The sequence below is a fragment of the Cydia splendana genome, chromosome 19 (assembly GCF_910591565.1).
Source record: "Cydia splendana chromosome 19, ilCydSple1.2, whole genome shotgun sequence".
Classification (NCBI taxonomy): domain Eukaryota; kingdom Metazoa; phylum Arthropoda; class Insecta; order Lepidoptera; family Tortricidae; genus Cydia; species Cydia splendana.
This window is the reverse complement of record NC_085978.1, coordinates 7,517,292-7,542,093: the sequence shown is the minus strand read 5'-3', so window position 1 is coordinate 7,542,093 and position 24,802 is coordinate 7,517,292. Positions and strand designations below refer to the sequence as shown.

The following is a 24,802-nucleotide window of genomic DNA, read 5'->3' as shown; positions in this document are numbered from 1 at the left end:
CCTAGCCCCAAACTAAGCAAAGCTTGTACTATGGGTGCTAGGCGACGATATACATACTTATATAGATAAATACATACTTATATACATAGAAAACACCCATGACTCAGGAACAAATATTAGTGTTTATCACACAAATAAATGCCCTTACTGGGATTCGAACCCAGGACCATCGGCTTCGCAGGCAGGGTCACTACCCACTAGGCCAGACTGGTCGTCTATATCTCATAGGTTAAATAAATGCTTATACAGTGATAAGGTTTATTAAAAAGTTAATAAGTATCATCATAGTTATGACCGGCCAAAGTGAACTTAAACTATGACGGAAATGCCCTCATTGACCTTAAATCCCCCCCCCCCCCCCCCCCTAAGTATCCCCGAAAAACCAACATACATACAGTGAGTATTTTAGTTACTAAACGTGTCTGAACACCAAAAATTTAGTCGAGAAGACTAGTAAGAGTGGTGGAGTGAGGCCACGGGGAGGCTCACTCGCCAGACAAAATAGAACAAAATGGATCCATTCGACTAATTTACTGACTAATCTACTCGACTAAATTGTTGGTGTTCAGACACGTAATACTCGCAACTCGCCACTCGACTATGTAGTCCGAACTAGGCTAGACATTGATACTCAAGGCGGTTTGGGTACAAGTGGCTTAACCGCGAAACGCAAATCGAAACTTCGTTATCTGCCTCTCTATCGATCGAATATGCAAGAGTGATAGAGAGGCAGAAACCGAACTTTTGATTTTCGTGTTTCGCGGTAGGCCCTGTGTTGGTGCTAGTGACGCCCTCTACGCAGAGTTTTGCGTAATATTCCCTGTGGGGTCGCTTTCCGTGCCATATTCATACTCAGACACAGCGACCTTGTCAGAAGAAAAACTGTACCAAGACGATAGAAAAACATCATGTAATAGTTAAATGAAATAATTGCTTGTATTTCTAAAAGGTATGTATTTCAATCGTATGTCTTCTTAGCAAAATCAACGGGATCCCACAAAGAAGTATATTCATCACACTAATATACCGACAAACAGACATAATTTGCGGGTTTTATTTGATTAATCAGTAATCACGATATACTTAAGAGTAGGTATATAGGTACACGGTACGCGGAATTTTTTCATAGGAAGAATTCTTTGACATCGCGCCGGGCCATTTGTAAGAGGTAATTTTCATAGTTATTGAACTTAACAGATTAAACGTGAAAAGGTAACAAATTAAACGTAAAAGGTACTAAATCCTGGCGTAATAACAATAGTTGTAGCGTAGCATTTTTTCTTAAAAACGAAATCGATACGGTGAAATATCGAAGCGCCTGTAAAATTGTAATAGCAATGTAAAGTGTAAAATGAGTAAAACTCGGAAACCACAAATAATGTGTCTCAATTTATAAATGAATATGAAAGTACTAAAAAGGTACTAAAATTTGTCTTTTATAGAATTTATCAATAATCGCGGGATCATTGCGTAATAAAATACACCCGCCATTCTGACTGTCAGAATGGCGGGTGTAATGTTTTTTGGTGATAACTTTCAATACCGTGAGGTACTAATTTTTTTAAAGGAGGTACCAAATAGTACAAATTAGGTACTAAAATATGGTATGCTTTTTGTTTATTTTTATGTAGGTACACCCGCCATCCTGACTCTCACAAAACATTACACCCGCCATTCTGACAGTCAGAATGGCGGGTGTATTTTATTACGCAATGATCCCGCGATTATTGATAAATTCTATAAAAGACAAATTTTAGTACCTTTTTAGTACTTTCATATTCATTTATAAATTGAGACACATTATTTGTGGTTTCCGAGTTTTACTCATTTTACACTTTACATTGCTATTACAATTTTACAGGCGCTTCGATATTTCACCGTATCGATTTCGTTTTTAAGAAAAAATGCTACGCTACAACTATTGTTATTACGCCAGGATTTAGTACCTTTTACGTTTAATTTGTTACCTTTTCACGTTTAATCTGTTAAGTTCAATAACTATGAAAATTACCTCTTACAAATGGCCCGGCGCGATGTCAAAGAATTCTTCCTATGAAAAAATTCCGCGTACCGTGTACCTATATACCTACTCTTAAGTATATCGTGATTACTGATTAATCAAATAAAACCCGCAAATTATGTCTGTTTGTCGGTATATTAGTGTGATGAATATACTTCTTTGTGGGATCCCGTTGATTTTGCTAAGAAGACATACGATTGAAATACATACCTTTTAGAAATACAAGCAATTATTTCATTTAACTATTACATGATGTTTTTCTATCGTCTTGGTACAGTTTTTCTTCTGACAAGGTCGCTGTGTCTGAGTATGAATATGGCACGGAAAGCGACCCCACAGGGAATATTACGCAAAACTCTGCGTAGAGGGCGTCACTAGCACCAACACAGGGCCTACCGCGAAACACGAAAATCAAAAGTTCGGTTTCTGCCTCTCTATCACTCTTGCATATTCGATCGATAGAGAGGCAGATAACGAAGTTTCGATTTGCGTTTCGCGGTTAAGCCACTTGTACCCAAACCGCCTTGAGTATCAATGTCTAGCCTAGTTCGGACTACATAGTCGAGTGGCGAGTTGCGAGTATTACGTGTTTGAACACCAACAATTTAGTCGAGTAGATTAGTCAGTAAATTAGTCGAATGGATCCATTTTGTTCTATTTTGTCTGGCGAGTGAGCCTCCCCGTGGCCTCACTCCACCACTCTTACTAGTCTTCTCGACTAAATTTTTGGTGTTCAGACACGTTTAGTAACTAAAATACTCACTGTATGTATGTTGGTTTTTCGGGGATACTTAGGGGGGGGGGGGGGGGGGGGATTTAAGGTCAATGAGGGCATTTCCGTCATAGTTTAAGTTCACTTTGGCCGGTCATAACTATGATGATACTTATTAACTTTTTAATAAACCTTATCACTGTAATAGATTAAGCATTTATTTAACCTATGAGATATAGACGACCAGTCTGGCCTAGTGGGTAGTGACCCTGCCTGCGAAGCCGATGGTCCTGGGTTCGAATCCCAGTAAGGGCATTTATTTGTGTGATAAACACTGATATTTGTTCCTGAGTCATGGGTGTTTTCTATGTATATAAGTATGTATTTATCTATATAAGTATGTATATCGTCGCCTAGCACCCATAGTACAAGCTTTGCTTAGTTTGGGGCTAGGTTGATCTGTGTAAGATGTCCCCAATATTAATTATTTATATATTTTATTTATTTATATAAAGGTACTCATATTAAACTCCTAGTACTGCTGACGGATTTTCCCTAGGGTTTGGGGCATTTCTGTCAACCAACGATTTTTCTTGTATCGTGACGTATTACAAACATGTAGGTACTTACGTCAAGTGAACATAAATACCACTATACCCTTAATCGAAACTAAACCTTAGTGAACTCAATTTAAGGTTAAATTTAGATTTTATTCCCAAATATATTCTTGGGGCAAATCCGTCCTATTTTTAAATTAAACCTTTAAAAAAAGTTTAAAAATAATATCTACTTTTTAATTTTAAATAATACAGCACAGATATCTTAGATTGATTGTACGAAAGCTACCACGAATTTATATGAGAAATTTGACAATTCAGTAAAAATCTCGCATCACTGCATGAGTATGATATGAGTTATACTTACCTAAGTGAGTCAAATCAAAAAAGGTTGGCAATATATGAAATAGGGAAATTCCGGCACATGACGATTTTTCCCGTTTCGTAATTGACGGATTTGTCCGCTCGATAGTTTTGTAAACACAAATTTTAACCACCCATGGTTTCTCACCAAGAGATTATAATGTAAAATGGATAAAAAGACCGATAAACATGCATATCGAACAATAATAAACATACCAAGGGCTGATTTAGACTGCGCGCGAACTCGCATGCATTTTAGTTACATTGCGGACTGTTGGTTACGTCCAATTCAACCGACCGATCAAAAACCGCAGTGTAATGAAACTCGCATGCGAGTTCTCGCATCGTCTAAAATTCTAAATAAGCCATTATTAAGGCCTAACTTACATCGTCTCAGCCCAACTTCACAAAACAGAGCAGCACACTTAGCTCGATATCAAGTTCGGAGCGCACCTGAACTTTAATAGCGTTATTTTTTTTTCATTTACTGGCGACTGAGCGCTGTTTCTGACTACTGTTGTGATCTGTTTTTGACTACTGGTATTAAATATGCTCTCTGCTTTAGCGATCGAGTCAGCAAGTGTATACTGTTGTTAGAATAGTCGCAAATGTTGTTGGACGGATTTACTCCTCTGACGGATTTGGCCACATTGACCTTAATAGTTTTGTTTTTCACATTTTTCCTTCAAATATAAATTTATTTTTCAGTGTGAAAAAGAAATGTTTTGTAATGTTCAATTCGAGCGCTTTCAAATGATATCCTACTCGACCTAGTAACTATAGACTTGTAAATTTTGCCCCCTCTTTATATTGGGCATTTTCCATAATTATTAAAAATTCATAAACAAATAATCATTCCAAATTTTAAATCGATAGCTTCCGTAGTTCTCCATATATTTAGCGATGTGACATACGGACGGACAGACGGACAGAGTCGCACCATGAGGGTTCCTTTTGTACTTTTTTGGTACGGAACCCTAAAAAGGACATCAACGGGACGAGAAGTCATATACCGACAAACAGACATAATTTGCGGGTTTTATTTCATTCATCACCATATACTTAAAAGTAGGTATTAGGTACACAATTACAAGCACTTGAGCAGAATTTTTTCATACGAAGAATTCTATGACATGGCGCCTGGCCATTTGTAAGACGTAATTTTCATAGTTAATTGAACTTAACAGATTAATCGTGAAAAGGTAACAAATTAAACGTAAAAGGTACTAAATCCTGGCGTAATAACAATAGTTGTAGCGTAGCGTTTTTTCTTAAAAACGAAATCGATACGGTGAAAAATTAAAGCGCCTGCAAAATTGTAATAGCAATGTAAAGTGTAAAATGAGTAAAACTCGGAAACCACAAATAAAATGGCTCAATTTATAATTGAATATGAAAGTACTAAAAAGGTACTAAAATTTGGCTTTTATAGAATTTATCAATAATCGCGGGATCATTGCGTAATAAAATACACCCGCCATTCTGACTGTCAGAATGGCGGGTGTAATGTTTTTTGGTAATAACTTTTAATACCGTGAGGTACTAATTTTTTTAAAGGAGGTACCAAATAGTACAAATTAGGTACTAAAATATGGTATGCTTTTTGTTTATTTTTATTTAGGTACACCCGCGATCCTGACTCTCACAATGTTTTTTGGTGATAACTTTTAATACCGTGAGGTACTAATTTTTTTAAAGGAGGTACCAAATAGTACAAATTAGGTACTAAAATATGGTATGCTTTTTGTTTATTTTTATGTAGGTACACCCGCCATCCTGACTCTCACAAATTTTCTGGTAGTTTTTATGGTAAATAAATTAAACAGAGGGATGTTAGGTGTTTCAAAACGTTTTAAAAAGTCATTACTTGTCGGTTTACAACGTAATGAACGAATTAACCAAATAGATAAAAAAATATTTTTACGGATTTTTTTTCCTGTGCGTTCAAGTCATCAAGAAATGACCCGATTTCATTTGAGAAATTCCTTACGAAAATATTGATAAAATTGCATGCATTGTTGTAAAAACCATTGCTCATGTTACTGCCTCCTAGTCCTCCTACGATACCCCGCTAAGTTTGATAAATTACGTCAATGACTGGTAAAATAAAGCTATTAAGGTTTTGGAAAAATATAAAAATAATAGGTTTGACTTTAATTCATAACATAAGTTGACATTATCAGTAAGTGTTTTTTATAATAAAAAAATGCAATTATTCTATATTTATTAAAAAAACATGAATTTACCAAAAAAATACCTTATGCACATAAAGTACCTACTGTATGTATACTCGGCAACGTCCAAAATACTGGACGTCTTTTCATTTTGCGGCGTATCTTTTTATTTACACCGAACCTGGCAACATCCAACATATTTTACATAAGTATGTTTTTTTCGAAACTATTATAAATATATTTTTTTTTGATTTTTCTACAATAAACAACCACATAATAAGATAATAGCACCAAAAAAATTATACTAACACAGTTTTATGAGATATTTTCCCTTGTCGAGGGGCTACCCGAGGTTTTCATCGATTTTTGACAAGTTTTGAATCGTATCTCCTTTTTTTGCACTATAGATAGAATTATAAGACAAAACGGTTTCACCTATCAATAGAGTGATTCTTGAAGAAGGTTTAGGTGTATAATTTGTTAAGGTTTTGTGTATCCCGTGCGAAACCGGGGCGGGTCGCTAGTGGGCAATAAGGTCGTGTACACATATTTTTGGCACTTTGTCCGTGTCGATATTTTATACCTTGATTGTACATGTGATAATGATAATTGATAACACACGTGCATAATCCAATCAAAAATCGTACCATTTGCGCACATCACATCTGTTGAATCATTCGACGTAAAAGATAAGATAAACGTATCGGGCAAATTCGTCAAATACTGGCCACCGGTTCATAACTGGCCACTTTAAACTATAAATGATTTTATTCACCTATAAACAGAATTAATTTTAGTATAAGGTGTCAATAACTGGCCACCCTCCAATAACTAGCCACCTAATTAAAACCAAAATATTTCTTTGCTAATCCGTGAAAAGATAACGTGCTAGTCAATCAGTACTAACCCGTATATACTAACAAAGCAAAACCAAAGCAAACCACAAAAAAACAACCAAAAAGCAAAGTAACGCCTGATTCTATTCATTAACTAGCCACCTTACACTAAAATGAATTCTGTTTATAAGTGAATAGAATTCTTTTTTAGTATAAGGTGGCCTAGTTTTAAGTTTTTCTGTATTAGCTATTAAGTAACCTCCTAGTTCTGTACTATTTACATTATTGTCGAGGCTCGGAAGTAGCTACTTGCAGGCTGAGGATTCGTTTTAAACGGACGACCTTGGGAGTCCGTTTAATTGAATCCGAAGCCAGCAAGTAGCCTTCCAGCCGAGTCATATATAGTGCTTTTCTCAAAAATGGTGCAAGAAATATAAATATCATAGAAATATTTTACAAAAGCAACGTTCTTACGTAGGTATATATTTTCACAGAAAAAAGTAGAAACAATTGAAAAAATTAGCTTTGCCGCCTTTTTATTTTTTTAATAAAAAAATAGAAGTGTATTTTTCTGCCGAAAATACATCAACCTATTTGAGACAGCTAAATAGTCGCGGTACTAATCATCTGTTTGGCTGTTTAATGGGCCTGTGCCTTAATTTGATATGGCCATTTCAAGTTTTAAAAAGTTTGGAACTCGACAAATAATGGAATTTGTATGCAACATTGCAGTCCCAAAATCGAGACTGCAATGTTTTTAACTTTTTAATTTTTGACTGACCATAAACTACGCGCTTCGCGACCTATTTTTTAAACGGCAAAGTCGACTTTGCCGTCCATTTTTGAGAAAAAAAATGTTCCTGGTTCCCCGCGGCACAGGCAAAGCCTAGCGCGGAGACCCCTGACATAATCTGTAACCTATATTCTTGAAAATAAATACTTTTTTATCTTTTTTACTTTTACTTTTTAGTTTGTTGGCGGTGCGCTCTTATCTTATCTTAAATTAAAAGTTAGTGCCTAAATCTAAAACAAGCTCAATTAGACGTAACTAGTTAACAGTTCACCTAGATTTAACTACACTAAAAGTAATAATAATGATATGTAGTGTACATATACCTATACTAACAGTGGTTTTTAGAATAATTATTTAACAATATTTCTTTAAGCTTTGCCTTATGACTACCTATTTTTAATTTATTTTTCTCAAGTAAGAGAGGGTAATACATCAGCTAACATGAGAAAACAACTAGAAAATACGCAAATTTGAAGAAATAAAGAGAGCCCAGCTGGTGTGGTGATACCTAAACTCTTTTTATTGAACGTGCATATGCAGTGCATAATTGTTTTCCATCGTATTTTCTCGGAAACTTTCGTATTTGTCATGCTACCCCAGTCAACCTCAGTAGTTTTTGTACAAAGACTAACTAAAATAGCAAGACACGTTCGTACGTTTCCGTGAAAAAACGATGGAAAATAATTGTGCACTACAGTAGACCCACTAAGGCTGGCGGTATTCCCTCATTTGTATATTAAGTGAGAGAATGCTATTATAATGCGGTTTGTTTTTGTAATTATGTCAAAATTATCTCATAATGGAATAGAAAGCACGTTACTCACTGATTATTTGACGTAGCCTTGATTACAATCTACTCTGATAGGAGTGATAGGTATACAAATTAGCTATATTGCGTCACTGTGTGCGATTTGTATCAAATAATCCTCCTAGTCGTTAATGCTGCAATGTCGGATGTGTTGAATAGGGGATATTACTGCAATGTTCTGCCGCCAGAGTGCAGCACTACCGACTCAGTAAATTCATAGACTAACTTATACATACTGTGCCTTAATCTGTTTTTTGATAAGTTTTCACAGACAATAAAATATGACATTGATGCATCAAGGCGGTTTGTTAACAAGGGCCTACCGGTAAACGCGAAAATCGAAATTTAGCTATCTGCCTCTTTATCGCTCGAATATGCAAGAGTGTTAGAGAGATTAGATAACGAAATTTCGATTTTCTTATTTCGCGGTAGGCCATGTGATTGACGTGACGTGTGATGTGTCAATGTGGTTTGTTTACTGTGTTAAAATCTTCCTTAATAAAACACAGTTGTACTGGTAATCCACAATTAACATTTATTTTCTTTCTTCCCGACCTCTTTTACATTCTTGAACGCCCCGAACTAACTGACTGCCTTCTACCCGTCTTCTATATTTTTTTATTTTCAACTCCCAAACTACCTTCATTAAAAATATTGTCAGTATTACCAATTGTAAAAATGTTAAATAATTATAAAAATTGTAATAAAAGTTAGTTTTAAATTACTCGAACCTTACATTCGACCATCCTGACGTCGTGTATGGTCCCCATACACGCGCCTGGTGGAACCTTACATTCGGTCAGTTCAGTTAATAACAAAACCATTTTATTTTATTATCACATTAATTTGGTAAGTACTACATTAGTACATTTGCAATATGATATACTAAACCTACTCTTGGGTTTCATTCGCAAAATTAACAATAACAATTTCTCCTGAATTTGAGTTTAATATTTACGCTAGTATAAAATTACGTCAAACTACTCGACATATTTAACTTTTACATGATTTATTAAACCTCGAACCAATTTTTTTCGAGAAACTTAAGCTTTATCCTCGAACCAATCGCTTCTCAAGGGATTTAAATAAACCTCGAACCAATCAATTCTTGAGGGACTTAAACTAAACCTCGAACCAATCAATTCTCGAGGGACTTAAACTAAACCTCGAACCAATCACTTCTCGAGGGACTTACACTAAACCTCGAACCAATCAATTCTCGAGGGACTTAAACTAAACCTCGAACCAATCACTTCTCGAGTGACTTACACTAAACCTCGAACCAATCACTTCTCGAGGGACTTACACGAAACCTCGAACCAATCACTTCTCGAGGTTTTACTAATAAGCATTCCTTGAACCAATCAATTCTCAAGGTTTACCCACTGACCATATCAATTTAGCGAACCAATCAATTCTAGCATTTTCATCGTCAAGGTGCAAACCATTCTGTTCTCGCCCTTGACCTGGAACAACAGAGAAACCTCTAAGTACATAATTGTATAAAATATATTAATCTGACATTTCATTCGCGTCTTCATTGCAATTAAGATCATCAGCGACATCATCGTCTTCATTTAATTCTAATGCAGGTAAATGTATCCGCGGCCGCATTCTATCAGTGGCTACGGTGGTTTTGCGTCTATTCTTCATTCCCTCAAAGCCGGGAATCGGAGCAACTTTATACCGGTCATTTCCTAAAGATTTAACTACTTTGTAAGGCCCCTCAAAAGAAGGTAGTAACTTAGAGCTATTTCCTTTATTTTGAAAAACAGTCTTAGTAATTTTAACTAGATCTCCGATATCGTAAGTAGGAGCAGGTCGTCTACCCTTATCGTAACGTTGTTTTTGCTTAGCCTGTTCAGAGTCAATTCTAGTCTTTACTTGATCCCTTATAGTATCTACATCAAGGTCATGGCGCACTACATCAGCTAGCTCATTAAGTATCGGTGTAGCTTCACTTAACATTGCCGTGCCAAACATTATCTCCGACGGTGCCCTACCCGTCGTTTTCTGAACAGAGTTATTCAAACCCCATTGAATCTTTCCCAATTTGGTATCCCAATCTTTTTCATTATGACAGAGGTTAGATGCAGTTAACGAGTCCAATATGGTACGGTTGTAGCGTTCTACTTGTCCATTCGCCCTTGGACTCGCTACTGCATTTAACACGTGTTTGATACCCCTATCCTGACAGAACTTGCGGAAGGCATGGGATGTATAGCTACTACCACGGTCACTAATTAATCGATCCGGTGCCCTAAAGGTATCAAATATCGTATCTAAAACTTTAATCACATTTTGTGTTTTTGTGTTGCGAACGGATTTGATGAAAACGAATTTAGTGAAAGAATCGACCACAACTAAAATATGGGTGTGCCCCTGCTTTGATTTAACGAAAGGCCCGAGGTGGTCGATGTGTAGGGTATGGAATGACTTTGCCACTTTTTCAATAGGGTGTAAGAGCCCTTCGCGATTGCTGTGATTATGTTTTGCGTAAGCGCATTCAATACACGCATTTACATATTTTCGAACGAATCGGGACATTTTTGAAAACCAATAAGTCTTCTTGATCCTTTCTAAAGTTTTCTCGTAACCAATATGTCCCATCTCATCGTGATTTAGCCTACACAACTGCCACCTCGCGCCCTTCGGGACAACCCATCGTAAATTATCTTTGTCTCCCTCAATACACCTAAAGAGCCTATTATCTTTGATTACATAGTTATCTTTGATGTATTCGAGTCCCTTCTCATCAAGCCCGCTACATAGAATACCTCGAATCCTGTGTAACTCACTATCTCCTAGCTGCAGAGTAAGCAACCAGTCTTCATCACTTATGGCCATCACCGCTGGGTATGGATCAATGTTTTCCGTTTCACTATCAATGATAGGATTTCTTGACAGCGCGTCCACATGGGACATTTTAACTCCAGCTCGATACTCTATGGAGCAGTTAAACTCCTGGAAAGCCAACCACCATCTGGCTATGCGGGGTATGAGATCCCGTTTTTCAAAAGTAGACCGCAGCGCACTACAGTCGGTAACGACCCTGAACTCTTTGCCCAACAGATACACTCGAAACTTTTTTAAAGCACAAATTACCGCCAACGTCTCTAACTCATACGAGTGAAAAATTTTCTCTTCAGGGGTCGTCTGCCGACTGTAATAAGCTACTGGCCTAAAGCTATCATTCGGTTGGTAACGCTGCAATAGGATGCCGCCTACCCCCAGCCGACTGGCGTCTGTATGGAGCTCAGTCTCTGCTTTCGGATCATATATGGCTAGCACGGGACGTTCAATTAATTTAGATTTAAGCATTTGAAATGCATCCTCCTGTTCTTTGTCCCACTGCCAGGCTGCATCTTTCTTTAGCAGTCTAGTCAGAGGATATGCGATTTGAGCAAAACCGTAAATAAACTTTCTGAAATAACTAACCAGTCCTATGAACTGGCGAACACCATGAACGTTCTCTGGGCATGGAAAGTCAACTACTGATTGTATTTTGGCCTTCCCTGGTCGCATACCCTCTGCATCAATTTCATAGCCTAAATACTCTATCTTATTTCGCAAGAAACTGCATTTCGAAAGATTTAATTTCAGGTTAGCTTTGTCTAGAAGTTGCAGGACCTCCTCTAACCGATTGAGACACTCCTGAGGACTTTTGCCATACACCAACAAGTCATCTATATATACTGTAGCCTTTTCAAACCGGATCGGGCCTAGGACCTGGTTCATCATCCTCTGGAATATAGCAGGTGCATTTGCCAGGACGAACGGCATACGGTTAAACTCGTACTGGCCGTCCGGCGTGACAAATGCAGTCAGATGTTTCGACTGTTCAGAAATGGGCACTTGGTAGTAACCTGACATCAAATCTAGGGTGACAAACCAGGCCTGACCGGATAGACGAGCTATTTCGTCTTCTATTATGGGCATGGGATACCTCTCCTTCACGGTAAGGGAGTTTAACATCCTATAGTCAACGCAGAGACGCACTTTACCATCCTTCTTCCTAACCAGAATAATAGGACTCGCATAGCTAGACACACTCTCACGTATTATCCCGGCCTCAAGCATCTCGTCTACCATGCCTCGGACTTTTTCCCTTTCATGATAGGATAGTCTATAGGGCCTGTATACCACCGGGCGTTAACTATTCAACTCGATAGTCATTGCGGCAGAGTCTGTGGAACCTAAACCCGACAGGTTATATGCAAAACAATGTTTGTACTTTTCGAGCAAATCCATTAATTTCAGTTTATCTGCTTCCGACACCGTTTCGCCTACACTTATCTGGTTAACATCTATCGGATCAGCTATTAAGCATGTAGGATTAGAACTTGACTTACCATTTGGTGAGAGCATCTCAGTTGAATGCGCGACTATACGATTTACTAATTCTACCCTTTCTCCGCGGGAAAACACTGCATTTTTCTGTAATAAGCACGGGACTGTTAAAGGTGTAATTACGACATTTAAGTTACCATCTTTAACAGGGTAAACTCCCCCACTTACGACGAACTGTTGATTTGGTTTTCATATGAATTTGGTGCTTAAGAATATATTTCCTGTAAATTTGGGCTCAGAAACGGCCTTCACATTAGCCATACCGTGTAAAATACTGTGATCCTTTATGCTAACCCTAACGCAATGTTCGTTGTCGGAGTCCGGGTCATGGCTAGGTATTTCGACGCCAATGTTATAAAACAGTAACCTGGTCGAGTCCTTAATAACAAGAATATGCGGTTGTTCAGTGAACGATTGACCAACCAAAATAGGCCTATTCAATAGGTGGTCTTTTACAACTTTACATTTAACGGTCGCATCTACTCCGTCGATAGACAATTTTAAAAGGACGGATCCTAATGCCTCTACCAGACCATCCCCAAAACCTGTCAATACAGCTGATTTTCCATCGTGAGTAACATTCAATAGCGGGAGAGTGGATTCTTTCAATACCGTCACCTCACTGCCAAAATCTACAAATGCATCCATTGGCAAGCCATTGACAGTTATATTCTTGAAATATTTCTCGTTTGGCTTCTCACTTCAAACACACATTACAGTCTTCGCCGTGTCTGAATTTGTAGATTTTTATTTCAAGTAACAATTTTCGACTAAGTGCCCTACTTTATTACATTGATTACACTTAAGCAAGGGTTTCGGGCATTGTAAGTAAGGGTGCCCCTTTTCTTTACAGTTAAAACAATATATGCCGTTAGTGCTCGAGCTGGGAGTGGATTTGGTAGGAGGCCTATTTGTTTTGTTGCTATCTACTGAACCAGGTGCACCATTAGAAGCTTTATTTTTAAAAGGTGCATATTGAGGCAAATATGTTTCTTTATTGCTCATTAGAAACTGTAATAGAGCCTCCGGTTCAGTACACCTGAGCGCCAAAGCACTAGATTTAGTAGTTTTATCCGCAATTCCGTGAATTAGGCATTCAACCGCCCGTTTTCCTTTAATATCGCAGTTATTTAAAAGAGCAAGTTTTTCATAAAAGTAGACCTCGATTGGCTCGTTAAATCGACTACGTCGTCTAAGCATCTCCTCCAGGGACTGACCATAGTTCTGGTCGCATGGAAATGAGGCAGTAAGTTTTTCTTGCCACTCTGGCCAAGTGAACAAAATAGAGCTCTGGCTCTCATACCAGGTCTTGGCCAGGCCCCGGAGTTTTTGCATCGCAAAATGAACAGTGGTTTTTTCGTCCCAGTTGTAAACAGAGGCGCATTCGTTAACTTTCCGTAGCCAAACGTCAATACGTTGGCTTTTCGCGGAAGGATCAAACTCCGGTACGATATTTTTATAATCCAAACCTTTAATATTCATTTGTGTACTCTGGTTTACAGCATGCGACGATTGACCACTCTTCAGTGACTGAATAATGCCTACAATATCTTTACTAGAAAATACAGGACTACGTGACCTTATCTCTCGACGCTCCCCGCTCGGGTGACGATCCCGCTGTCGATACGGCTCTGGTTTCTGAGTGTGTCGGTCGCGGCTGGGCTCACTTATGCGACTCAGACGCTCGTTCCTTGCAGTGCTAGGACGTCGGCTTCGCCGCTCGATCCTATCTCTGCTAGGATGTCGACTCCGTCGCTCGGCTGGCTCAGTGCTGCGAGGCCGACTGTGGCGTAAGCTCCTCTCAAAGCTGGAGCGACGGCTGGTGCGTTCGCTGCGTCTCCTACGGTCTTCATCACGCTCTCGTAACAGGTCACGTTCCAACCGACGTACGCGTTCGCGTTCGATGTCCAGTTCTCTTTCCCGATCTTGTAAGCGACGGCGGTTAGAACTCCTGCTGCGCCTGCTCACGCGACTACGACTGCGCCTGTTCACATGCGTCCGGCTTCGGGAGCGTCTGTCTACCGTCTCATTGTGCTCATGCCGCAATGGAGTCAATACCCTGCGATTGCCTCCATTGCGGTCATTTTCAGCCGCATCACCCATTTTCTGGAACTTGGAAATATAAAAGCATGAGCCACGTTTAAATACAATATGTCCCTGCCTGTTTTATGCAACCATTTAACTAGATACTAAAATATTATTATCTGTAATTCAAAACTGAATACATCAAACACAAAATATGTCGTACCGTTGGCCGAATAAGCCTTAAGATTAAATAAGTAAACAAAATCTATTTATAGTTATTTACATTTTCGACGTTACAATACATTACAAAACGGTTGTATTTTACCGACTTCATATGATTTTTTTTAACTTTTACCTCTTAAACCTTAACGAAATTAAAACAACAACGTTATACGCATTCGTACTCGTAATACTTGTAGTTATATGTAATACTACTATAATATAACAATATGATAGTCGGAAATACAACTTTTTCCTTGTGCCTATGTGCACTGTTCTAAACTTTCACTTTTCCATTATTTGAGTATCAGGTGTACTTACGTTCGTTAGCGCTGGTTCTTCCGCTTCTGACTTGTTAAAATCTTCCTTAATAAAACACAGTTGTACTGGTAATCCACAATTAACATTTATTTTCTTTCTTCCCGACCTCTTTTACATTCTTGAACGCCCCGAACTAACTGACTGCCTTCTACCCGTCTTCTATATTTTTTTATTTTCAACTCCCAAACTACCTTCATTAAAAATATTGTCAGTATTACCAATTGTAAAAATGTTAAATAATTATAAAAATTGTAATAAAAGTTAGTTTTAAATTACTCGAACCTTACAACTGTATGTGCCACAAAGGTGCCACCTACGCGGAGCTTTGCCTAATATTCCCTATTGAAAGGAGTGTATCATCGGCCACACTGTTAACTGTACATCGGTGGACCTTATGCCTTTTTTAATAAGACCGATGTACAGTTAGGAGTGTTGCTGTTTGTATCACGCCTACCAACGTAATTATTATTGTATCGGAAATAATTTATTTTTATTATGACTAGAACATACAACATAATTTTTTATCAAATTAGGTTTTAATGTTATAGGTATTTCTACCGAGAATCACGAGCGCTTTCGATCCCAAATAGGAGTTAACAAAGTGACTCAATTTTTTTTATTCATATTTCGTTTCTTCCATCCCGTTACTGTCATAGAAAATCTATGAAATAATATAGGTACCTAACGAAGTGGAAAATAATAAATCATGTACACTTTTTCTCCTAAGATCGAAAGAGCTCATAATAACTCTTTTAAGATGATCAACTCCTTAGAACAAGTCCTTTGCGATTTAAGTCAGTCATACATTTGGCCATATATTCCAACGGCTTGAACCTTCAGAAATATTTTTAACCCAATTCTAGTCCCCATTTCTAAGTGGCTAATTCAGTTCCATATGTACCTATAAAAAAAAAGATAAGCATAAAATTCCTTATTATAATTCCTTAAAATAGAGGTAAATCTGAATAGTTTGCAGTCAAAAGTATTCGCTACGGTCTAATTGGTCTACATATGGACACAGGTCTCTTTTTGTTAAGCTATTGGAGAACAGTAGACACTTTTGACGCGTTTGATCCTCTACATCTGATGCTGACTACAGTTTCTGTCAGAAAATTATTACCACGCCTCACCTGAAGGTTCAAGCTCTTAGAGTCTATCCGGAAAGGGAAGAGTCGTGGAATATATTTATGGGCACCAATACATTTTGCGACTCTTCTCTTTCCGCGCAGACTCTATACACTGTGTCTTTAGGTATTTAAATAAAAGTAAACATAATCTACCCTCAAATGGCTCCTTAAGCCAGTTGAGGGTAGATGAAAACATTACATGATCAAATAATGTAGGTTAAGGTCAGGTCGTTTAGTGAGAGACCCAGGCGGTTTTGTATTTGGTTGGTTAACCAATAAATCTTATATTACCCGAAAATGTAAAAATTGTTTGTTTACTTTTATTTAAATACCTAAAGATACAGACTATAGCGCTAATTTATTAATCAGATACGATTGTAAGAGATCTAATGCCCGATTTTTAATTAATCTTATCTTATTCAGAGGCTCTTTGATATAGTTATCATCTTCCTTTTAGATATTGTTATGTTCATTTGTGCTCCTATTTAAAATACGTCTAAAAATAATAGGATTTGTTAGACAATTTTCACAAAAGCATATTTTCCGAGTAGCGAATTTTCACATCGCATTTTATCACGATCGCAAATTTCATTAATCGTCTTTTTAATGCAGCGATTTTTCATGTAGCGTTTTTCAATGCTCGTATATTTTACCAGTTGATCATCAAATCATCATATAATATGACAAGCAAATATTTCCAGTACCTTTTTTTTTCGAAACTTTAATTGCTGTAGCCGCCGTGCAGGTCAGGATCTCGACGACTCAAATAAAAAGCTTCGATTTGAAGTAAACTATTATAATTTCAATAGGTACTGGTTTTACAAGGGTTCCTTGACTAAACGGTTAAATGTAAAAGTGGTGTGGTAATCGTATGGAGGCTGATGAAAGAGTGATTTGCATAATTTGAATGTCCGAAAATAGTGGTTAAGATTTGGGTGCCTCTAATTGGCCGCGATACATAATATGTGGAGCGCTCCTATTGGTGCTTTAGAAAAAGCTTCCAAATACTAGCCGAGCCCGACGGCTGCGTTTAGTTACTGTATTATACAAATAAAGGTTGCGTTCGCAACATACTCCCGGGCGTTGAGAGACTCAACAAAAAAAAAGACAATAAAAAAAAATGGAAGTTGTAGAATTAACTAAGTAATAGGGAGGGGGCACAAGTTGTTATACGCCCTACGGATGACTCCTTTCTTCGTGCGTATGTCGGCGACTCTGGTGACGTTGTCCATGCCCGGGTACAGCTTCGTGACGCGTCCCAGCAGCCACAGGAGAGGAGGAAGTGCGCGGTCCTTGACTAAGACCATAGTCCCAACTTGCAGCTGGTCCGTTGAGGTGTGCCACTTCGTCTTCTGCTGGAGGAGAGTAACATACTCATTAGAAAAGCGGCTCCAAAAATGCTGCTTGAGTTTTTCAACTCTCTGGAACCGTTCAAGCCGCGAGATGTTTTCTTCAGTCAGAGGTTCTTGTGGGACTGACAGAAGAGAACGTCCAATAAGGAAATGAGAGGGCGATAGGTAGGTCAGATCAGATGGATCAGAAGATAAGGGGGTTAGGGGCCTAGAATTTAAAATAGCTTCTATCTGAATCAGGCAACAATTTAATTCTTCATACGTTAAGTGTGTAAGAGATAGAATGCGTTTGAGGTGATATTTTGTTGATTTTACTGCGGCTTCCCAAAGTCCGCCGAAGTGAGGTGAGTAAGCCGGGCTAAATTTAAAGTTAATAAGATTTTCTGCCATACCTGACTGCAACTTATCGTGATTATTTTTTAAGAAATTACTGAGCTCGTTTGATGCCCCGACAAACGAAGTCCCATTGTCGCAATACAGAGTTTGAGGCTTTCCCCGACGACTCATGAAGCGGCGGAGAGCAGCAAGGAACGACTCTGTCGTTAGACTTGTGACAAGTTCCAAGTGAAGAGCCTTGACTGAAAGACAGACAAAAACTAAAATATATGATTTAATTGTTTTGCTACCCCTACCCTTTCGATCAGCTATCAGCACTGGTCCGGCAAAATCCATTCCCGTATGTAAAAAGGGATATTCTAATTGTGTTCTATCGGTAGGTAAGTTGCCCATAGACATTTGAAGAGGCCTAGCCTTGAACCTGATGCAGCGAACGCATTTATGGACTAAGTGGCGCGCCAGGTTTCTTCCGCCGAGCGGATAATATGTTTGCCGAATGCTTGCTAGTAAGAGCTGAGGCGGGGCGTGCAATAATGCCATATGTTGCATATCAAAGAGCAGTTTGGTAAGGTGATGCCTGCTGCACAATAAGATTGGGTGCTTAACGTCGTAACTATAGTAAGCATTATTAAGACGACCACCGACCCGTATTAATTTCTGATCGTCTAAGAAGGGCGTTAACGAAAGTAGCCTACTTTTCGGCTGCAAGGGCTTGCCCAAAGATAAGAGTTTGTACTCTTCAGGAAATGATTCTTGCTGTGCCAGTTGTAGAAGTTTAGTTTTACTTGATTTTATTTCTGTGTATGTTAAATTTGATGTAAGTTTATTATTTTTATTTTTGCAATTATGTATAAATCTGTAAATATATGCTACGATATGTATTAGTTTTGTAAGTTTTGAATTGTTAGTGATAAGTTTAGTTATAAGATTGTTATTTTCGTTTATGTTTGTTTGTATGTTTATATGAAGTGACACTTCTGGTAGGTTATCTGTTTTTGTATTAGGCGTTGTAGGAAATTGAATGACGGAGTGATGTAAAAAGTCTGGACCGGTCCACCATAAGGTGGACATGCTGAGGTCATCAGCCTTCATTCCTCGTGACACTAGATCTGCCGGGTTCAGCTTTGAGGGTACATAGTTCCATGCTTGTTCGCGTGTACTCTCTTGAATTTCATTCACACGGTTGCGAACGAACGGTTTAAGTCTATTAGATGGCCCTGCGAGCCAGCCCAGCACGATCATAGAGTCAGACCAAAAGTAACTATGATCAACCTTCACGGTCAGTGATGAAATGACCTTTGTCCAGAGTCTTGCGCCAAGCAACGCGCCGTAAAGCTCCAGCCTTGGGATTGTGGAGGGCTTAAGCGGGGAGACCTTATTTTTTGACGCTATAAGACGAACGCAAACTGCTCCACTACCGTCCACAGTCCTGACATAGACAGAGGTGCCGTATGCACGCTCTGACGCATCTGTGAATATATGTACTTGAACTTCTATAGGTGAGTCACTGAATACCCAGCGGTCTATTTTAAGTTTATTTAAATTTGTAAGTGACGATGCAAAAGATAGAAATTCATTTTTTATGTCAAATGGGAGCTCAGCAGATGATGATGATGATGATTGATTTTCGCTCATATGACCTAAGTCGATGTACTCGCGAATAAAATCAAAATATAAGGTTTTGAAGGCAGCGTCGCGTGCGAGCCGTTTCTCCAATACCAAGAAACGGCGCTTGGCCATTTGATATGAGTCGCCAAGTACTTCCGGTGACTCTTTTAAAGATAATGTCACAACGAAGCGGCCATCTTGATCGCGAATGGTATTTTCTAAAAAACATTTTTCGCACGCTTGCTCTTCATAAGACATGCAATGTGTAGAAGACACCGAGTCTAATTCCCAAAAACGAGTGAGATTAGTGTCATCATTATGTGTGATGAACGAACAAAAATAAGATTCGTTTGTGTTTTTGTTGTAGGCAGGTATGGAGCCACACACGAGCCAACCTAAAGATGATTCGCGTAATTGAGGTTTATTTTTACCTAACTTAATACGCGCGGTACCTAAGACGTCCCAAAATATTTCCGCCCCGACTAAAATATCGATAGCGGAAGGCTCATAAAATGATGGGTCTGCCAATGTGATGTCGGCAGGAATAGGTATGTTGGTAAGATCTATGCGACAAGGCGGCATAGATGTATTTATTACGTTGGCAACGTAGCAGTTTACGGTCGTCGTATAGTTACTATGAAGTGAATGAATTGTAATGTCACAAGACTCCGGACAATGTGAAAGTTGCTCATTGATACCTGTGATCGTGGCTCCCACGCTGCGTGTCGCTAGCCCAAGCTGCCCGCACAGATCCTGCGTCACGAAGTTGGTGGCAGACCCGTTGTCCAGGAGTAGACGCGCCTCACGAAGCACTCCATTCGCGTCACTCACGTGCACCAACGCTGTGGACAGTAGTCCGGAAGTCTTAGTAGGGCTAAACACTTTAGTTTGAATGTTGCCGCTAAAATGGACATCTGGCACCGGAACGTCACTGCTAGAAGACTCTTTGTCAACATGTTTATGTAAAAGAGTGTTATGTTTAAGTTTGCAGTATTTGCAATGAGATAACACACATTGCTTTTCTAAGTGTCCCGGCCTAAGACAATTCTTACATACTGAGTAACCGTTTACATTTCTTATCCTATTATCAATGTCTAATTTACGAAAAGATTCACAATTAAATAAGAAATGATCTTGTTTACAATAAGGGCAAACAATAGGTTTGCGATAAGCATTGTTTATTGTAGCTGTAAGATAATTATGTGTTTTTTGTGGCTCGTTATGTGAATGCAATTTATGTTTCGATGTCTTGTAACCGCTATTATTGACGTTATTATTACCAAGAGATTCGAGTAAGTCAGCCCTGTTATTTAGAAATGTAATATATTGCTGCAACGTCGGCGAGCCTGTTAAAAGGTTTCTGTGCTCTTCCCACTCACGCTTAGTTACTAGATCTAACTTCTTAGACATTATATAGATAACTAAGGTGTCCCAATGGTCGGTGGGCTCCCCTAAGGTGCCAAGCGCACGCAAATTTTTATTAGTTACGTCCACCATGTTACGTAATAAAGAGCTCGATTCGTGTTGCATCGGTTCAAGGTTAAACAGGGCCTGGATATGATTGTTAATTAAAAGGCGCGGGTTATCATACCGCTCAGAAACTAACTGCCACGCTTTATGATAGTTATCACTGCTAAAATCAAGACTTTGAATCACAAGGGCGGCACTGCTTTTTAAAGATGCACGAAGATAGTGAAATTTGCTTATGTCATTGATAGCGGGATTATTATGAATAAGTGAAATATACGTATCTCTAAAGCCGAGCCAATGCTGATAGTTCCCATCGAAGTGAGGCAGATCAATCTTGGGCAGACGAACGAAGTCCTGCCGGCCGGCGCCGCACGACGTGGAAGCCGCGGACCCGGGCCCGGGCCGACCGCCGCTCGACTGCACCGTAGGAGTCAAAAGAAGTCGAGCAGTCGAAACCAACACAAAGAACTGGCTTTCAAACTGCTCCCGCTCCGCATATGCTTCGTCGGGTTTCTCAGTTAACGCTTCAATCTCCATCTGTAAAGCGTCAAACTCTGGGTATACCGATTCTATTTTATCTAAACGACACTGCAACTCCGTTATTTGTAACTCACTTAATTGTTCACACGTTTTAGCCACATTAATGTATGTGTTAAACAAAGTTAATTTAGCTTTCAAACTGCCACGTTTCCTAACTAACTCCTTTAACGTGTCAGCCATATTGATTAAGACGTAAATTTAAAAATGCAATTACCTAATATGTGTGATCACTAACGAGTTAAAATGCAACTGACGAGAACAAAAGAAGCGGAGTAGATAAGCAGCTGCGCGCGGAATGTGATGATTTAGCAATTTTATGTTACTGAGGCGATTGATAATAAGCGATGGAGACGGCTTTTTAATATGTAATAAGATTTTAACTGCGAAGTTATATGAAGCTAAGCTATTTTATCGATATGAATTATGGTTTTAAATGTATTTAGCAATTGATTTGTATGAAAATGAATTATTTGTGCCTGATACGTATAGAGCTATTCTTAATTCCAAGAAAGATAGGTATAGAAGGGAAATGGAAGGAAATTGGAACGAACTCACTCTGTCTAGTCCTACGTATTCAGGTGATGCGATGTACTGGAACTGAAGTCTTCGATGTGGTGGATGTCCAACGAACGCCTCCCTTATGCCGGTAGACGCTGGGACCCCTTGCTTTCGACGTCCGTTGCGTGTTCTTCCTAAGCCGAAGAAACTGAAGACAACGAAGACGATTTCGAAGTATGGTCAAAGTCCATTTCCACGAAGAACCCGTTGTTGGTCAAATCTTCCCTTGTCTTGAAGGCTTCGAAGGACCATATGTAGCCGCCGTGCAGGTCAGGATCTCGACGACTCAAATAAAAAGCTTCGATTTGAAGTAAACTATTATAATTTCAATAGGTACTGGTTTTACAAGGGTTCCTTGACTAAACGGTTAAATGTAAAAGTGGTGTGGTAATCGTACGAGGCTGATGAAAGAGTGATTTGCATAATTTGAATGTCCGAAAATAGTGGTTAAGATTTGGGTGCCTCTAATTGGCCGCGATACATAATATGTGGAGCGCTCCTATTGGTGCTTTAGAAAAAGCTTCCAAATACTAGCCGAGCCCGACGGCTGCGTTTAGTTACTGTATTATACAAATAAAGGTTGCGTTCGCAACAATTGCCATACTGATTTTTTTAGTATTAGTAAAGAGTAACGTACGAAACTTTATTTAAAAAAATATTTCCTTGACAACTTAACTAGACGGATATTTATTTCAGGGCGGTTTGCCCTTCGGGCATCTGAAGCTACCTAACGAACCTAACCTACCTATTGATTTAGTTTAGTGTGACGTTCGTGAAAATAGTACACTTTGGGGGGAAAAGCCTAGGTAGATAGATACTGTGGAAATATTTGCTTGTGATATAATGATAATGATCAACTGGTAAAATATACGAGCATTGAAAAACGCTACATGTAAAATCGCTGCATTAAAAAAGACGATTAATGAAATTTGCGATCGTGATAAAATGCGATGTGAAAATTCGCTACTCGGAAAATATGCTTTTGTGAAAATTGTCTAACAAATCCTTAACATTAATCTAACAATGTATGAGAGGAAAGTGAAGCTTTCATAAAATAAGTTTTCGGCAAAAATTTCATTTTTGGTACAAGCTTTTATCGCCGACTGTACTTTTCTTACGACAGGCAACTAATACTCATCGAGACAATTCTAAAAACCCCTAACACAATTAGGTTGCGTTGTTTCATCACAGAGTTCCTATGGCCGCCTCCTGTCTCCATCATCAGATCAGCTCGATGGTACCATAATATATTATTTCATTGTCATCCGATTTATACATGCATGCAAAATTTCAGCTCAATCGGAAACCGGGAAGTGGATCAAATTTAACTTGCAAGATTTAATTACAGACAGACAGACAACGGTCAGGTGAAACTAAATAAAAGCTTGTTAAAAGTATAAAGAGGTCTTTCTATCCTTGTTAGTCCTCCAAATACAATTTACAGTAGAGTTAGACTAAGATAAGTTTGCAACGATTTTGATAGCACACGCAGTGCATGTGTTATTTTAAACGTCAAACTTCTGTGAAATTATGACGTATAAATTAACACTTGCACTGGGTATGCTATCAAAATCGTTGCAGACTTTTCTTGGTACTAACTCTAGCCTCAAATCCAACATCAATTGTATTTAAAAAAAATGAGTTCAAAAACTAAAACCCGACTACTGCAAATCGCGCTCTAAAAAGTATGAAACAAGATATAATTCTTATCTGAAATTATCAAACAGGAAATAGTATAAATGGGTCAAACAGATCACTGTGTTATGTCTTTCCTGTAGACATACACAAGAGTTAAGGGCTATAAAGGTTAATTTTCTTATTTAACCCTTATCCACGTGAAAAGGTCCTCCTTTTATTTAGAGAACTATGATAAAATCATTGCTTATGGCATGTATGCCCACAAGCTGTTAACTATTGCCCACAGGAGAGAAAAATGTGCTGTTCGCGATAACACACAAGTTTTCTCTCCTGTGGGCAATAGTTAACAGCTTGTGGGCATGTAAGTAATGATTTTATCATAGTTCTTTAAATAAAAGGAGGACCTTTTCACGTGGATAAGGGTTAAATAAGAAAATTAACCTTTATAGCCCTTAACTCTTGTGTATGTCTACAGGAAAGACATAACACAGTGATCTGTTTGACCCAAATGTTATAATTTTTTAAATTTATATAACATTTATAATGTTTCCTGTTTGATTTTGGAACTTATTTTTTTAATTTAATTAATTTTGGAGTCATGATTTCGCTACGAACTATTTGATGTCAATTTATATTACTTTTGCGAGGGCATCCTCAGCACAGAAATGCACGCAGAGCGCCGCATATATCGGGCTGCGCCCGACTCCTTTGGCTTGGAGGCGCCTTTGGCGCTCGGCTTTGGAACGCGTACAGCGCACCTCATACGTCGGGCTACGCCCGAATTTTAGTATGCGCCCGGCTTTGGAACGCCTACAGCGAGCCTCGTAATTCGGGCTACGCCCGACTCTTTTAGTATGACGGCGCCGATGGCGCCCGGCTTTGGAACGCGTACAGCGTGCCTCGTACGTCGGCCTACGCCCAACTCTTTTAGTATGAGGGCGCCGAGGGCGCCCAGCTTTGAAACGCGTACAGCGTGCCTCGTACGTCGGGCTACG

At 38.8% G+C, this 24,802-nt stretch overlaps 2 long non-coding RNA genes across 2 annotated transcripts in view; both read right to left on the bottom strand.

Moving 5' to 3' along the window:
- Positions 1 to 24,802, bottom strand: part of LOC134800291 (uncharacterized) — a 167,497-nt gene that overhangs the window by 97,905 nt on the left and 44,790 nt on the right. The window lies entirely within an intron of this gene.
- LOC134800289 (uncharacterized) lies at positions 19,584 to 22,224 on the bottom strand. The gene is made up of 2 exons (XR_010145522.1): positions 21,686 to 22,224; positions 19,584 to 21,608 (listed from the first exon to the last, which is right to left on the bottom strand). It is a non-coding gene; the product is annotated as an uncharacterized LOC134800289 (long non-coding RNA).